The sequence below is a fragment of the Scyliorhinus canicula genome, chromosome 7 (genome assembly GCF_902713615.1).
Source record: "Scyliorhinus canicula chromosome 7, sScyCan1.1, whole genome shotgun sequence".
In the NCBI taxonomy this organism is placed as follows: Eukaryota; Metazoa; Chordata; class Chondrichthyes; order Carcharhiniformes; family Scyliorhinidae; genus Scyliorhinus; species Scyliorhinus canicula.
Window position 1 is genome coordinate 131,482,676 of NC_052152.1, and position 16,913 is coordinate 131,499,588.

At 49.6% G+C, this 16,913-nt stretch overlaps 1 protein-coding gene across 1 annotated transcript in view; it reads left to right on the forward strand.

Annotated features, from left to right (window-relative positions):
- Positions 1–16,913, forward strand: part of LOC119969135 (piezo-type mechanosensitive ion channel component 2-like) — a 290,064-nt gene that overhangs the window by 47,093 nt on the left and 226,058 nt on the right. The gene's annotated exons all lie outside the window — the stretch shown is intronic.

Here is a 16,913-nt window from a genome sequence, read left to right on the forward strand (position 1 = left end):
ATCAAATGAATGTGCATCCTATTAGATTCACGCCTGCTGGGGCAGGCAACGCATTGGATGACCGATCCGTCCTTGCCCCAATTGAGGTCCATTAGTGGCCAATTATTGACCACTTGAGGGTCATTTCCCATCCAACCGCAATCTTTAGGCTGCCAGGAAGATTTCCTGGGTTTGGGGGATACCTGAAAATAATCGGGTTTGGGTCTCAGACGTGAAGGGACGGGTGCCTCCAACAGAAACCCATGTTTAACCTGAGGCAGCATCAGGTGTCGGGTGTGGAAGGTGCTGTAGTCCAAATTGTTGGGTTTCCCTCAATCAGATTACTTTCAATCTCAGTTTTGACATTTTCAATTGGCTCCCAGCTTTGACAACTTTTCTAGGAAGAGAGTTCCAGATTTGCACCACACTCTTGTGTGAAGAAGTATTTGCTGACACTCCCCTCTGAACGATCTAACCCCAATTTTAAGGTTGCATTCCCTAATCTTACTCTTCATCTATTCTTCGGTAATGACCTTAATTGGAGATTGATGGAGTCATAGGGTTTGATCTTCAAAAAGTGACATTGCACCAGAGGTATTAGTCGTCCACACTCAGCGGACCTCACAGGCTACAATGGGCCGTCCTGTTTCTCCACCGTGGCTGCCACACGAACCCAGAAAAACGATATAAGCCCCTCGCCGCCCCCAGAGAGATTGACTCCTGTAATGAGCATTATTTATGTATCATTGCTATGAATTGATTTACTGGTGTCCAACATGATTCATTACTCCATATGTAAAATTAATGCTGCTGTGTATTTGGGAAAGAACTGGTTATTGATGTATTGAATAAAATGCTTCTTATTATTTCAACAACCTTTTTATTAAATACATATTATTTATTTATAGAGGTCAATTGTCCATGTTATTGGGCTTGGACTGTTACTGGTTTATTAAATGGTTTAATCAATTTTACAGTGACATATATGATTTTTTTTCTTTGATCAATGCGAGTGTCACTGACAAAGCCAGAATTTCTTAACTGTCCCTAGTTTTCCTTGAGAAGGTGGTGGTGAACCGCCTTCTTGAACTTCTGCAGTCCATATGGTGTAGGTACACCCACAGTGCTGTTAAGGAGTTGTTCCAGGATTTTGACCCAGTGATAGTGAAGAAACGGCGATCTATTTCCAAGTCAGGATGCAGAGTGGATTGGAGGGGAACTTGCAGGTGGCAGTGTTCCCAGGTATCTGCTGCCCTTGTCCTTCTAGATGGCGGAGGTCATGGGTCTATGAGGTCCTCGAAGATGTTGAGCTTCTTGAATATTATTGGAGCTGCACTTGGCAGGGCAAGTGGAGAGTATGTATGCTCAGTGTGTAGATGGGACTTTGACTTCAGAAGGGCTGTGTGATGCCCACTCCTATTTTTACTACCATGGACATTTGTGGAAATTGGTGGGGATAAGGGCAAGTAGGTTTTCCTGATTGCTAGCTCTCTCATCGCCTGCCACAAGACCAGTCTGGCAGAGTCTCCCAGTTGCTCAATTATTTTGCCAGTTTCTGACTGTTTAAGTTATTGAAGATGATCCTTTGAAAGAGAAATCTCTGAACAATGTACTCCTTTACATGTCAAATTTTCCTTTGCTTCAGGTGCCTTTCCCCTCCCATGGCTCGCTTTGACCTGCTGATGCATCAATCAATTCAGTGTTTCAGCAGCGGCTGCCAGAGCTTCTGTGATACTTCCGTTCAGTTTGACTGGGGAGTTAGTGCTTTAGATAGTTGTCTTGGCTCATGCAGAGCAGCCTGAGTTGAGGAAGACCAATAACTGATCGATATAAGTGTGCATCAGTTACCCCAGAACCACACTGTCATAGTTTGTCTGTGAAAGCAAATTGCAGTTAAAATGACACTGCTAACTAACACATTCCATTGGAGTCTTGTCCGGGGGGTGCAGAGATCGGGTCAGCCGATTAAAATGATGCCCCGATCTGTGAGGAACCATCTCTGTTGGCCTTGGTGGGGAGAAACTCCCCGAGATCCCAAAAAGTGGAAATGTGCTGGTGAATAGCACCGAATGACACCCCACCAAATTCACCTGAAACCGGACTTAGATTTAAGTCCGCTGAATTGCGCCCTGTATTTTATATATTTTGCAATAATGTTATTAAAACTTGGGTTATGATGCATGTAGACAGTATGACTGCTGGAGCAGTGATTAAAGTGTTGTAAAAGTGAGGAAATCATTGATGTGCAGGTGAAATGTTCTTTTTAGAAATCTTGAGCACCATGGGCGCGATTCTCCGCTCCCCAGGCCGGGTGGGAGAATCGTGGGAGGGCCGCTCTGGCACCCCATGCGATTCTCCAACCCCCCCCCCCCAAAATAGTGTGTCACGTTTTGTGACACGCCGCTCAGAGAATCGCCGGTTGCCATTTTTTACGGCGACCGGCGATTCTCCGGCCCGGATGGGCCAAGCGGCCTGACGATCCCGACCTGTTCACGCTGGCGGTGTGAACAGCGTGCGACAGGTAAGTGTGGGGCCTGTGGGGGGCGGAGAGAAGAACGAGCACCACGGGCGTGCTCGTGAGGGGACTGGCCCGCGATCGGTGCCCACCGATCGTCGGGCCGGCGTCTCTAAGAGATGCACTCTTTCCCCTCTGCCGCCCCGCAAGATCAAGCCGCCACGTTTTGCGGGGCAGCGGAGGGGAAGACGGCAACCGCGCATGCGTGGGTTGCCGCTGGCCAACCTGCGCATGCGTGGCTGACATCCCTTAGGCGCCGCCGGCCGCATCATTCTCGGCTCGCCGCCTTGACGCAAGCGTCAAAGCCCAGTGGCCGAGTTTCTCCCACGTCGCTCCTAGCCCCCCCGGGGTGGGGGGGGGGGGGGGGGGAGGGTGGGGGGGGGGGGGAGATGGGGAGAAGCGGCCTCCGACGCAATATTGTTTTCGGTCCAAAGGATTCCTGGAATGTAGATAATTTATGAGGGGTATTGTATTTGGTCCTGGCTAAAAATGTCAAGGGACATCTTGTAAGAAGAGGCAAAAGAATATATTATGCTTTGGTGATGTAGTTAATGGGAGGAACCAGGTCAGGCTGAAAAGTCAGATGGTCCTAGAACTCTCATCTGAACAGAGGTTTTTCCAGTTTGGTCCTGAAAGGTTCTCTCTCCAAAGATTCTGCACACAGAAAAGCAAGTAAAACCCTGGTTGTTAACTTTATTCATGCATGGTATTTGAAATGTATTAGTTTTCTTAATTGGAGTATAGTGGCAGATTTAGGAAGTAAGTTAAGGCTTTTTTCTTCTTTACTAAAGAACTGTTGTAGCTGTTAACTGTAAAGCTATTTCTTTGTTGCTCATGTGGTAAATTAGGTGTTTAAATTAATGATTTTTTTGAAGATAAAAGATACCTGTTGGTCAATGCTATCACTCACGTGGCGCAGTAACATTTCATCACAACTTAAAAATTGCAAATAGTTGGCTGGGATCCTAACACCACATAATTTGCCTCCAGTTCTTGTGGTTACTCTCTGGGTGAATTAATTTCTCCTGAATTCGCCATTGGATTTATAATTGAGTCTTATATTTATAACTCTTTCTCCTGGTCTCCCCATGAGGAACAACAGGGAACTTAATTTTTCAGAGCTTTACAAAAGTCATTTTCAAAATGACCGACTTCAAAAATAAAAAGAATGCCTCGCAGTAATTACATTTGGGTTAATGGGGCTGGCTGAAACACACACTTGGGAGAGGGGAGCTTCACAGGATTGGCATAGTGCAGAACAAGGCCATTCAGCCCATCCTATCTGTCCCTGCACTCCCAATGAGCAATTTACCGAGTGCTATTCCCAGCCGTCTCCAAATCACCTTGCATGTTCTTCTCCTTCGGATAACAGTGGCACGATGTCCCACCCACTGGACCTACGATCAGTCTGACTGGCCAGCAGCTTGAGCAGTCTTTATAGCGCTGAAACCAAGTAGCAGGCTCTCCTGAGACTGTGTGCAGCCCCACCCCTCCCCCTCCCCCGGGAGGAAAAGCAATGGATTCCAGACTTGAGTAAGTCCCAGACTGCCAGGGTGGCGAGGCATTGGGCAACTTAAGGTGAGGGCTAGAGAGCTGGAGAATGTGTTATGGAGGCCAGGTGAGGATGTAGAAAAGAGGGGCTTGCCCATCTCTTCACCACCCTATCCACTTTCCCAAAGGGCATAGCTTCCCTTTTCTTCTTGTCTTTCAATCAATTGGATGAAATAAAATGACCTGCCCGCTACGTTCTCTGCCAAATATGAGGGCAGTGTAATATTGTCCATTAATCATTTTGTTTAAAAATGACAGATGAGTTTCATGAGGACGGGGTTGGGGGTGGAGCAGGGTGGGCTAGCCATTCATATTCTATGTGCCTGCCATGCCAGAAACACGCCAGGCAGGGGACCTCAGTTTATTGTCTCATCTGAAAACTGTACCTCCGACAGCCTAGAATCTGGGCTGGAGAGTGGAGGCCTGATCCAACATTGCTGTGGCTCTGAATATAAATGTGCTATCACTGAGAGAAGGTTGAACTTGCCAATCCGTTTCAGAAACTTAAAGATCTCTATTCAGGTCACCCTTCATTTTCCCGAGAAAAAGAACCCCAGCTTGTTCAATCTTTCCTGCTAGATAATACATTTCAATTACAGTGTCATCCTTGTAAATCTGTTTAGCATCTTCTCCGGTGTTTCTACACCCTTCTTAAAATCTGGAGTCTAGAAATTGTGCACAGGACTCCTACTGTGGACCAAAGAACAAAGAGAACAAAGAAAAATTACAGCACAGGACAGGCCCTTCGGCCCTCCAAGCCTGTGCCGATCCAGATCCTCTATCTAAAACTGTTGCCTATTTTCTAAGGATCTGTATCCCTCTGCTCCCTGCCCATTCATGTATCTGAGTAGACACATCTTAAATGACGCTATCGTGCCCACCTCTACCACCTCCGCTGGCAATGCGTTCCAGGCACCCACCACCCTCTGCATAAAGAACTTTCCACGCATATCTCCCTTAAACGTTTCCCCTCTCACCTTGAACTCGTGACCCTAGTAATTGAGTTCCCCACTCTGGGAAAAAGTTTCTTGCTATCCACCCGTTTCTACCTCTCATGATTTTGTAGACCTCAATGAGGTTCCCCCCTCAACCTCCGTCTTTCTAATGAAAACAATCCTAATCTACTCAACTTCTCTTCATAGCTAGCACCCTCCATACCAGGCAACATCCTGGTGAACCTCCTCTGCACCCTCTCCAAAGCATCCACATCCTTTTGGTAATGTGGCGACCAGAACTGTACGCAGTATTCCAAATGTGGCCGAATCAAAGTCTTAGACAACTGAAACATGACCTGCCAACTCTTGTACTCAATACCCCTTCCGATGAAGGAAAGCATGCCGTATGCCTTCTTGACCACGCTGTCGACCTGCGCAGCCACCTTCAGGGTACAATGGACCTGAACACCCAGATCTCTCTGCACATACATTTTCCTAGGGTTTTTTCATTGACTGTATAGTTTCGCTCTTGAATTCGATCTTCCAAAATACATCACCTCGCATTTGCCCGGATTGATCTCCATCTACCATTTCTCCGCCCAACTCTCCAATCTATCTAGATTCTGCTCTATTCTCTGACAGTCCCCTTCACTATCTGCTACTCCACCAATCTTAGTGTCATCTGCAAACTTGCTAATCAGACCACCTATACCTTCCTCCAGATCATTTATGTATATCACAACAACACTGGTCCCAGCACAGATCCCTGTGGAACACCACTGGTCACAGTTCTCCATTGTGAGAAACTCCCTTCCACTACAGTAGTCCCCCCTTTATAACGCGGGTGTTGGGGTCCAAGACAGCCACCCGCGTTGTAACCGAGCCGCGGATATCCAAGATGGGGGTTTTAAATTTATTTAAAAATCTATGCTAGCGCTTCCCATTGAGAGTCTACGGGGGCGGGGGGAGAGGCCAGACCCCGTAGACTCACAATGGGAAGCGCTAGCATAGATTTTTAAATAAATTTAAAACCCCCATTGTGGATCCAATTAAAATTTCAGCGGCCGGCTCACTTTGATCCGGAGAGGGAAGCTGCTCTCACTGAAATCAGCCTGCCGCTGAAATTGACACTGCCCGCTGCTCTCTCCCTTCAATCCAACTTTTAAGTTTTAATGTTTCTGATTGGAGGGAGAGAGCAGCCGGCAGTGTCATTTCTTTTTTTTTCCTCCGGCTTGCCCCCTCCTCCCCCCACATCCTCCAACTAGACCCCTCTCCCCCACACCCTCCGACTCGCCCCCTCTCCCCCCACACCTTCCGGCTCGCTCCCTCTCCCCCCACACCCTCCGTTCGCCCCCTCTCCCCCACACCCTCCGGCTCGCTCCCTCTCCCCCCCCCCCTCCGACTCGCTCCCTCTCCCCCTCTCCCCACACCCTCCTGCTCTCCCCCACAGCGTCCAGCTCGCCCCCTCTCCCCCACAACCTTCCGGCTCGCTCCCTCTCCCCCTCTCCCCCACACCCTCCTGCTCTCCCCCACAGCGTTCAGCTTGCCCCCTGTCCCCCCAAACCCTCCGGCTCGCCCCCTCCCCACACCCTCCGGCTCGCCCCCTCCCCCCCTCTCCTCCCCCGTCCCCCAACACCCGCAGGGCCCCCCTCTCTCCCCCAACACCCGCAGGTCCACCCTCTCTCCCCCACACCCCCAGGGGGGTCTCCCCCACACCCGCCCACACCCGCTCCCCCCAACAACCCTCCCCCCCACCTCTCCCCCCCCCAACACCCGCAGGACCCCCCTCTCTCCCGCAACACCCGCAGGGCCCCCCTCCTCTCCCCCACACCCCCAGGGGGTCCCCCCCACACCCACAGGGGGGTCTCCTCCCCCACACCCGCCCCCCTCCCCTCCCCCCCAACACCCGCCCCCCCTCCTCTCCCCCCCAACCACCCGCCCCCCCCTCTTCTCCCCCCTCTTCTCTCTCCCCCCCCCCTCTTCTCCCCCCCCTCTTCTCCCCCCCCACTTCTCCCCCCCTTCTCCCCCCCTTCTCCCCCTCTTTCTCCCCCCCCTCTTCTCCCCCCTCTTCTCGCCCCCCCTCTTCTCCCCCCCTCTTCTCCCCCCCCTCTTCTCCCCCCCCTCTTCTCCCCCCCCCCTCTTCTCTCCCCCCCCCTCTCCCCCCCCCCCCCCCCCCCCCCAACACCAACCTTGCTGTCATGGATGACCCTATCAGGACCAAGGAGCTCCAAACAGCATCACTTAAGGATCAATTCAGTTGCAAAAACCTCGCCATCTTGCGATCCTCTTCTCCCCCCCCCAAACACCCGCCCCCCCTCTTCTTCCCCTCCCCCCCCCCCCAACACCCGCCCCCCCTCTTTCTCCGCCCCAAACACCCGCCCCCCCCTCGGCAGTGTCAATTTCAGCGGCCGGCTGATTGTTTCAGTGAGAGAGCAGCTTCTCTCTCTGGATCAAAGTGAGCCGGCCGCTGAAATTGACACTGCCGCTGCTCTCTCCTCCTCCAATCCAACTTTTAAGTTTTAATGTTTCTGATTGGAGGAGAGAGCAGCGGGCAGTGTCCAATTTCCAGCGGCCGGCTCACTTTGATCCAGAGAGGGAAGCTGCTCTCTTCTCTGAAACAATCAGCCGCCGCTGAAATTGACACAACTGACAGTTGGGGTCCATAATCCCCCCCCGCGGTATATCGCGAACCGCGGTATTGCGGGAGCGCGGTATAACGGGGGACTACTGTACTACTCTCTTGTCTCCTGTTGCCCAGCCAGTTCTTTATCCATCTAGCTAGTACAACCCTCGACCTCATGAGACTTCACTTTCCTCCATCAGCCTACCACGGGGAACCTTATCAAATGCCTTATTGAAGTCCATGTATATGACATCTACAGCCCTTCCCTCATCAATCAACTTTGTCACTTCCTCAAAGAATTCTATTTAGTTGGTAAGACATGACCATCCCTGCACAAAACCATGTTGCTTATCACTGATATGCCCATTTTCTTCCAAATGGGAATAGATCCTATCCCTCAGTATCTTCTCAAGCAGCTTCCCTACCACTGACTCAGGCTCACCGGGTCTATAATTATCTGAATTATCCCTGCTACCCTTCTTAAGCAGGGGACAACATTAACAATTCTCCAGTCCTCCGGGACCTCACCCATGTTCAAGGATGCTGCAAAGATATCTGTTAAGGCCCCAGCTATTTCCTCTCTCACTTCCCTCAGTAACCTGGCCAACGCCGGCATCTCCACATCATGACTACCATCACAACCGCAAACTGCCGGCTCAAAGTGGAGAGGATCTCCCAGAAGATCGCACATATAGACACTGACATGAATAAAGGCTTTGGGATTTTCCTTAACCCTGTTTGCTAAAGATATTTCATGACCCCTTTTAGCCCTCTTGATTCCTCGTTTCAGGATTGGTCTACATTCCCGATATCTTCCAAAGCTTCAGTCCTGTCTCAGTCGCCTAGACCTTATGTATGCTTCCTTTTAGCTAGTCTCACAATTCCACCTATTACCATGGTTCCTACTCTTGTCCATTTCTAATCCCTATTTTCAAAGGGACATGTCTGTCCTGCATTCTAATCAACCTCTCTTAAAGCCTCCCACATATCAAATGTGATTTACCTTCAAACAGCTGCTCCCAATCCACATTCCCCGAGCTCCTGCCGAATTTTGGTATAGTTTGCCTTGCCCCAATTTAAGCACTCCTTCCTTTAAGGACCACTCTCGACTTTGTCCATGAATATTCTAAAACTTACAGAATTGTGATCACTATTCCAAAAGTAATCATCGAACTGAAACTCCAACCACCTGACCGGGCCTCATTCCCCAACACCAGGTCCAGGATGGCCCCTTCCCGAGTTGGACTATTTACGTACGCTCTAGAAAACCCTCCTGGATGCTCCTTACAAATTCTGCTCCATCTAGACCTCTGACACTAGGTGTATCCCAGTCAATGTTGGGAAAATTAAAATCTCCTATCACCACCACCCTGTTGCTCCTACATCTTTCCATAATCTATTTACATATTTGTACCCTCTATCTCACGCTAGCTGTTGGGAGGTCTGTAGTACAGCCCCAACATTGTTACTGCACCCTTCCTATTTCTGAGCTCTGCCCATATCGCCTCCATATTGCCCTCCTTCAGCACAGCTGTGATATCCTCTCTGACCAGTATGCAACTCCTCCACCCCTTTTACCTCCCTCTCTATCCCTCCTGAAGTATCGATATCCTGGGATATTTGTTGCCAATCATGCCCTTCCCTCAACCAAGTCTCAGTAATAGCAATAACATCATACTCCCAGTACTAATCCAAGCCATAAGTTCATCTGCCTTACCTACTACACTTCTTGCATTAAAGCAAATGCACCTCAGACCACCGGTCCCTTTGCGATCATCATCTGCTCCCTACCTACTCTTCCCCTTAGTCACGCTGACTTCATGATCTAGTTCCTTACAGGCTTTAGTTACGACATCCGGACTGTCCTTAACCTCCTCATTTGGTTCCCATCCCCGTGCCACATTAGTTTAAACCCTCCCCAACAGCGTTAGCAAAAGTACCCCCAAGGACATTGGTTCCAGTCCGGCCCAGGTGGAGACCGTCCAATTTGTAGTAATCCCACCTCCCCCAGAACCGGTCCCAATGTCCTAAAAATCTGAACCACTCCCTCCTGCACCATCTCTGAAGCCATGCATTCATCCTGCCTATTCTTTCATTTCTACTCTGAAAGTGGTACTGGTAGCAATCCTGAGATTACTACCCTCTGAGGTCCGACTTTATAACTTGGCTCCTCCTAACCCCCTAAATTCTGCTTGTAGGACCTCATCCCGTTTTTTACCTATATCGTTGGTGCCTATATGCACCATGATAACTGGCTGTTCATCCTCCCCCTTCAGAATGTTCTGCAGGCCGATCTGAGACATCCCTGACACGTGCACCCGGGAGGCAACATACCATTCGGAGTCTTGTTTTCGACCACAGAACCGCCTGTCTACTCCCCTTACAATTGAATCCCCTATGACTATAGCCCTTCCACTCTTTTTTTCCCGCCCTTCTGTACACCAGAACCAGCCACGGTGCCATGAGCCTGGCTACTACTGCCTTCCCCTGGTGAGCCATCTCCCCCAACAGTATCCAAAACGGTATACCTGTTTTGGAGGGATATGACCGCAGGGGACACCTGCACTGCCCTCCTGCTCTTTCTCTGCCTTTTGGTCACCCATTCCCTTTCTCCCTCAGCAATCCTAATCTGCGGTGTGACCAATTCGCTAAACGTTCTATCCACGACCTCCTCAGCATCGCCGATGCTCCAAAGTGAGTCTATCCGCAGCTCCAGAGCCATCATGCGGTCTAACAAGAACTGCAGCTGGCCTCACTTCCCGCTCGTGGAAGGAGCCAGGGACATCAGCCACGTCCCTGAGCTCCCACATTGAGCAAGAGGAGCATAACATGGGTCGAGATACTCCTACCATTTTTAATCTTAAACTTAATTTAGTCCCAACTATAATATCAAATAATAGATAAATTAAAAAGGAAAAAAAAGGAAAATTGTTACCAATCGCATGATAAAAAAAAGAAATAGAAAAACCTTACCTTATCAACACACCTCAGGGAAAAGAAAAACTACTTACCAGTCACCACCAATCACTTTCCTGCTGACTGTGATGTCACGTTCAACTTCTTTCTACTTCTACCTGCCCTCGAGTCTCCCTCTTGATCTTTACCTCGGCTGGGATCCTTACAGTGATTGTTTTTTTTTGGTTAGAGGAGGAGGTAGGGAGGGAAACACTGAGAGTGTTTGGGGTTTAACTGTCGCTTGACAACAGCTCTTCCACAACCAACTTCTGGGTACAGTGACCGCATGCACTGATGCAAATTTTCCCCCGCAACAGCCAATCAGCGGCTCCTCTCTTCTGCCCTCTGCTGGATGCTTGCCTTCACTTGAACATGGAGGGTTTCTTGCTCAGGTACACCTTCTGGATACAGTGACCGCAAATGCACTGATGCACATTTTCCCCTCAACAAGCCAATCAGTGGCTCCGCTCTGTTGCCCTCTGCTGGATTACCTGACATTCAATCCAGTTTAACATAAAATAGATGATCCCCGTGCATCCAAGGAATATTTAGCTTTTATTCAATAATTATCCATTGAAGGGCTCACTGGCTGAGTGGGATTTTCTGGGGCTTCACCCAGTCAGATTTGCTCGGTAAAAAGTTTAAAACCTCTGTGGAAATACATTGTTAATTGTGCGAAAGAGAGCTTGTTTCCAGATACTGAGCATTAAAGAATTTACCATGTGATGATCAAATTAATTGATCTTTAATCCATTTCACAAAAATTGGTTTGAGGTGAATTGTGTTTCCAGCAGTATCAGGTAGTATTTTAAAACGCGAGAGAAGGTAATACTGTACATGGAAACAGTCACTTGGAACTTAAATATTACTGCAAAAAGACAGACTTGCCAACGTTTTTCATCTGACACTCATCAGAAACAATGCAAGAATATCAAATTTCAAACAATTGCAACAATTTATACTACAGGAAAAAGGGATGCTGATTTGTTGGCAAGTCAAGTCTGATTGGCCGAGGCAATGCCAATGGGAAACTATAGGTTATCTATGCCTCCAGGTAATTCAAAACAGGTACAAAACCTTGAACATATTCCTGCTGTCTTCAGAGCATAAGTCCCTGCGTTTGTCACTTCTAGTGTTATGGGCCAGGGTTTAGAGAACCCCAAAGTGTATCATGGAGCTCACCTGACCCACAACTTTTACTAGATTGTGGTATGGGGAGCACACGGCCCACTCTACAGCTGTGGGTACAGCAGAAATGGAAAAGTATTTTTAAAGAGCAAAACAATGTTTATTCTATGAACTCAAGTTAACCTTTTTAAAACATACAGTGAACATCTCAGCAACCATTAATTCAAATACAACCCCCCAACACTAAGTAAACCTTTAAGCTTTCCTTTTTAACATCAATAGGACTTAAAAACAAAACCTTTATCAGAAGCACAGCAGGTTAAAGTTACTATTGAAAACATTTATAATTCTGAATTCACCAAATGATCAAGAGATAGTCTTTTGATGGCAAAGAGAACAACAGTTCACCTGCTTGGTCTGGCTCCAGCTCCAACACTGAAAACGAAACTAAAACATACCCTGCAGCCTGCTCAAAAACGAAAGTAAAAAGCTGACAGACAGCCCAGCTCCTCCCACTCTCTGACATCACTGCAGTAGTAAACACCCAATCGTTAAAGGTACTCTCACTACAGATATTTATATACATACCCATTTATAAACACCCAATTCTTAAAGGTTCTCTCACATGACACCTCCCCCCAAGAAAACAAATAAACCATCAACTTCAAGATGGTTTCATTTTCACCTTTAACTATCCTTTAAGAAATGCACACAGTAAATATACTTTTTCGTTTCAAAAAGCAACACATGCACAGAGAGAGGTATAATAATATAGTCCATTTTTTTTCCCCGTTCTTCTTCCTTCAACTGAAATCCTCTCAATTGACAGTCTCTTTGAACAAGAAGGTCTCTGCAACGATCCATCCACTTCTCTACGACTTCGGCATTTCTTGTTAAGTCCCCCTCTCCGTCCCTGCTCTCTGCCATCTCCGAAACCCCCGTCCATCCTTCCTGGGGCAAAACCGGTGATTATTACAGATTGTAGAGCAAACCGATGCTCCCTCTGCTCCCACAAGATTCCTCCATTGCGCCCAGATTCTCAGGACCCGCCATCACCACGGGGCTGGTGGAGTACCGTGCTGGCAGGAACAGCAGAGGCGCCATTATCAGTGCCCCTAAGCTGGTGCCCTTGCATGAGGCTGCCTCCATACGCTCCCATGCCGACCCTCCCCCCCACCACCCACTTCCTAATCATGGCTATATTCGCCCCCCAATAGTAGTTACTAAAGTTTGGCAGCACCAGCCCGCCACTCATCCCCGGCTCCGCTCAAGCATCCCCCTCCTTAACAAAACAAACAAAGCCAGTGATCACTTTGTTGACCCGTTTAAAAAAGGGCTGCGGGATAAAGATGGGGAGACACTGGAACACAAACAGGAATCTCGGGAGGGCCGTCATCTTCACCGTCTGCACCCTCCCAGACAGTGACAACGGGAACGCGTCCCTCCTGCGAAAATCGTCCTTCATTTGGTTGACTAGCCGGGCCAGATTTAATTTATGCAGCAGGTCCCATTCCCGCACCACGTGGATGCCTAGGTACCTAAAGCTTCCCCCTACTAATCTAACGGCAGCTCCCCCAATCGCCTCTCCTGTCCCCTCGCCTGGATCGCAACATCTCACTTTTCCCCATATTTAGTTTATACCCCGAAAAACCGGCCAAATTCCCCCACAATCCTCATGATTTCTTCCATCCCTCTGCGGGTCCGATACAATACAGGAGCAGGTCGTCTGCGTAAAGTGAGACTCTGTGCTCCACCCCCCCCCCCCTCCCCCCCAGATCAGCCCCTTCCAACCTCTTGAGACTCCTCAGTGCAATTGCCAGTGGCTCTATGGCTAATGCGAACAACAGTGGGGAGAGGGGGCATCCCTGTCTTGTCCCCCGATGAAGCCTACAGTAGTCCGATGTTATCCTATACGTCAATACGCTCACCACAGGAGCCTGATGCAGCAACCTGACCCAGTCAACAAAGCCCCGTCCAAAATCCGAGGCCGTCACAGTACCATCCCATTCTACTCGATCAAAAGCCTTATCTGCGTCCATTGCGACCATTACCTCCACCTCCCTACCTTCCGGGGGCATCATGACCATGTTTAATAGCCTTCTTACAATGGCCACCAACTGCCTTCCCTGAACAAACCCCGTCTGGTCATCCCTAATAACGTCCTGGGTAAAATCCTCAATCCGAGAGGACAAAATTTTGGCCGGCACTTTGGCATCCACATTAAACAAGGATATCGGCCTGTAGGACCCACACAGCTCCGGTTCTTGTCCTGCTTCAGGATCAGCGAAATCGTGGCCTGTGACATCGTCAGGGGCAGCACCCCCTCTCTCCCCTTGCCTCATTGAAGATCCTCATCAACACCAGCCCCAATATCCCAGAGAACCTTTATCAAACTCCACTGGGTACCCATCCGGCCCCGGGGAGACCCATGCTAGGAGTTCCCATGTCTAACCTCCAGTGCGGGCACTGGTTACTGTCTTTACTAACCTGTAGGTCAGCCCAGTGCGGGGAATGGTCTGCGATTGTGATCGCCGAGTACCCCGTGTCCACCACCCCTGTCAGTAAGGCCATGCTCAGAATAAAGAAATCAATCCGGGAGTACACTTTATGCACGTGTGAGTAGAAGGAGAACCCCTTCACCCTCAGCTGCCCAAATCTCCATTGATCCACCCCTGCCCCATCTGCACCATGAACCCTTTTAGTTCCTTTGCCATTGCTGGCACCCTGCCGGTTTTTGAGCTTGACCGGTCCAAGCCAGGGTCAATAACTGTGTTGAAGTCCCCTCCCATGATCAACGAATCCAGGTCCAGTATCTTCCCCAGCATTCTCCTTTATAAACTCCACATCGTCCCAATTTGGCTTATACACATTTACCAGGACCACCTGTACCCCCTCCAATTTCCCACTGACCATAATGCACCGGCCTCCCACGTCCGAAACTATTCTTCCTGCCTCAAATATCAGCCGCTTATTGATCACGATCTCGACCCCTCTAGTCTTCAAGTCCAGTCCCGAGTAAAAAACCTGTCCGACCCAACTTTTCTTAATCTAATCTGGTCAGCTACTCTAAGGTGCGTCTCCTGCAGCATTACCACGTCCGCCTTCAGTCCTCCTCTCTCAAATGCGCGAACACGCATGCCCTATTGACCGGCCCATTTAGCCCTCGTACATTCCAGGTGATCAGCCTAGTTGGGGGCCTCCCCTTCGCCGATCAGCCATCATCTTTCTTGGGCCAGTCTCCAGCCTACGCCCCGCGCCTCCACCGTTCGCCCCCAGGCATCCTCCGCCCCGACCTCCTCCCTGTCCCTCAGCACAGTCCTTCCCTCATCAGCAGAACATTTTAACCCCCCCCCCCCCCCCCCCCCCCCCCCCGGTAACAGCACAATGTAAATCAACCCCTTTGATAAGGCTAACATCTGCTCACCCTCCACTATGCTTCCGTGAGCTAGCCCGGCAGCGAGCTTGGTGGCCCCCACCCCTAGCGCCAGACATTCTCCCACCTATTGTTCTCTCCCCACCTTCCCCCCGCCCCCGCTCATACACACATGGTCAAATGACAAACAATCCCAACACAACTGCCCGGCAGAAAAAAAAACGCGAAACAAGGAAAAGATCAAGCAAGAGATCCAGCATCTGAACAAACACACCTCCATCCCTCAACAGTGCAAACGTAAACTTTAACTCACTCAGCTCTGCAACTGGCCCCAAATTAATACAGAAGGCATTACAAATAGCGTCCACAAAACTAAAAGATGAGAAATAAACATGAACGTTGCAGCAAAGTTCAAAAGTTCTCAGGCAGCACGGTGGCGCAGTGGGTTAGCCCTGCTGCCTCACGGCGCCGAGGTCCCAGATTTGATCCCGGCTCTGGGTCACTGTCCATGTGGAGTTTGCACATTCTCCCCGTGTTTGCGTGGGTTTCGCTCCCTCAACCTAAAAGATGGCCACGCTAAATTGCCCCTTAATTGGAAAAAATTAATTGGGTCCTCTAAACTTATTAAAATAAAATTAAAAAGTTCTCAGTCTGCCACCAGTCCTTTCCTTTTCGCGAAGTCCAGCACTTCCTCAGGTGACACAAAATAAAAATGTTGCTCCTCATATGTGAAGCAGTGACAGTCCGAACGAACAGTCCGAATATAGCAGTCCGAACTTCACCTTTTTCTGAAAAAAGGTCGACCTGATCTGGTTAAAACCCGCTCTTCTCCTGGCCACCTCTGCCCTCAGATCCTGATAGATCCGCAGGATATTGTTCTCCCATTTGCAGCTCCATGTCTGCTTGGCCCACTGTAAAATATGTCCCTTATCCAAATACCTGTGGAATCTCACCACCATTGCCCTCGGGGGGGGGGGGGGGGGGGGTGGTCCCATTCGCGGCTTCCTCGCGAATGCTCTGTGAGCCCTGTCTGTCCCCCAGGGTCAGGAGAATGCCCCATCCCCAGCAGCTTCTTCAACATGCCCACTATGTATACCCCTGTGTCCGCTCCTTCGGACCCCTCCGAAAGCCCAACGATTCTCGGGCTCTGCCGGCGGGACCTATTCCCTAGGTCCTCCACCTTCTCCTGGAGCCTTTCTGTTGGTCTCTCAGCATCCCCACCTCCAACTCCATTGCAGTTTGATATTCCTCCTGGTCAGCCAGCGCCTTCTCTACTTTCTGGATCGCCCGATCTTGGGCATCCAATCTAAGCTCCAGCCGTGCAATTGACTCTTTAATCAGGTCCAAGCAATCCCGCTTCTGCTTGGTGAAGCCCTCCTGGATAAATTGCATCAGCTGCTCCGTTGACCGCTGGGTCGACAAACCAGAGGTCCGGTCATCCACCATGCTGTCTCCCGCTGCAGCTTCAGCCCAAACCTTCTCTGTCCATCTGTTACTGCCTTTACCAGCACTTCTAGACCTCCTCTCCATGCACTGATGTGGGAATCCAGTACCCAATTGCCTCTGTCATCGATTTTTCAAATCGGGTCCGGTAACAAATTGGGGGAAAAGGTCCAAAAGTCCAACCCGAGTGGGAGCCACCAAATGTGCGACTTATTCCTTCACGGCCGCCACCAGAAGTGGGAATGGAATATTTTAAGCATTCACTTTCCTAAAGGCAATTCCAAGTGCCATTGTCGCAGAATGTTTTCTCGGTCTGTTCCTGAGTCAGAAGGCTCACATCCCACTCCCCGTATTTGAGTACATAACCCTGGCTGGAACTTCAGAACACCACTGAAGGCGAGCTGCCCTGTG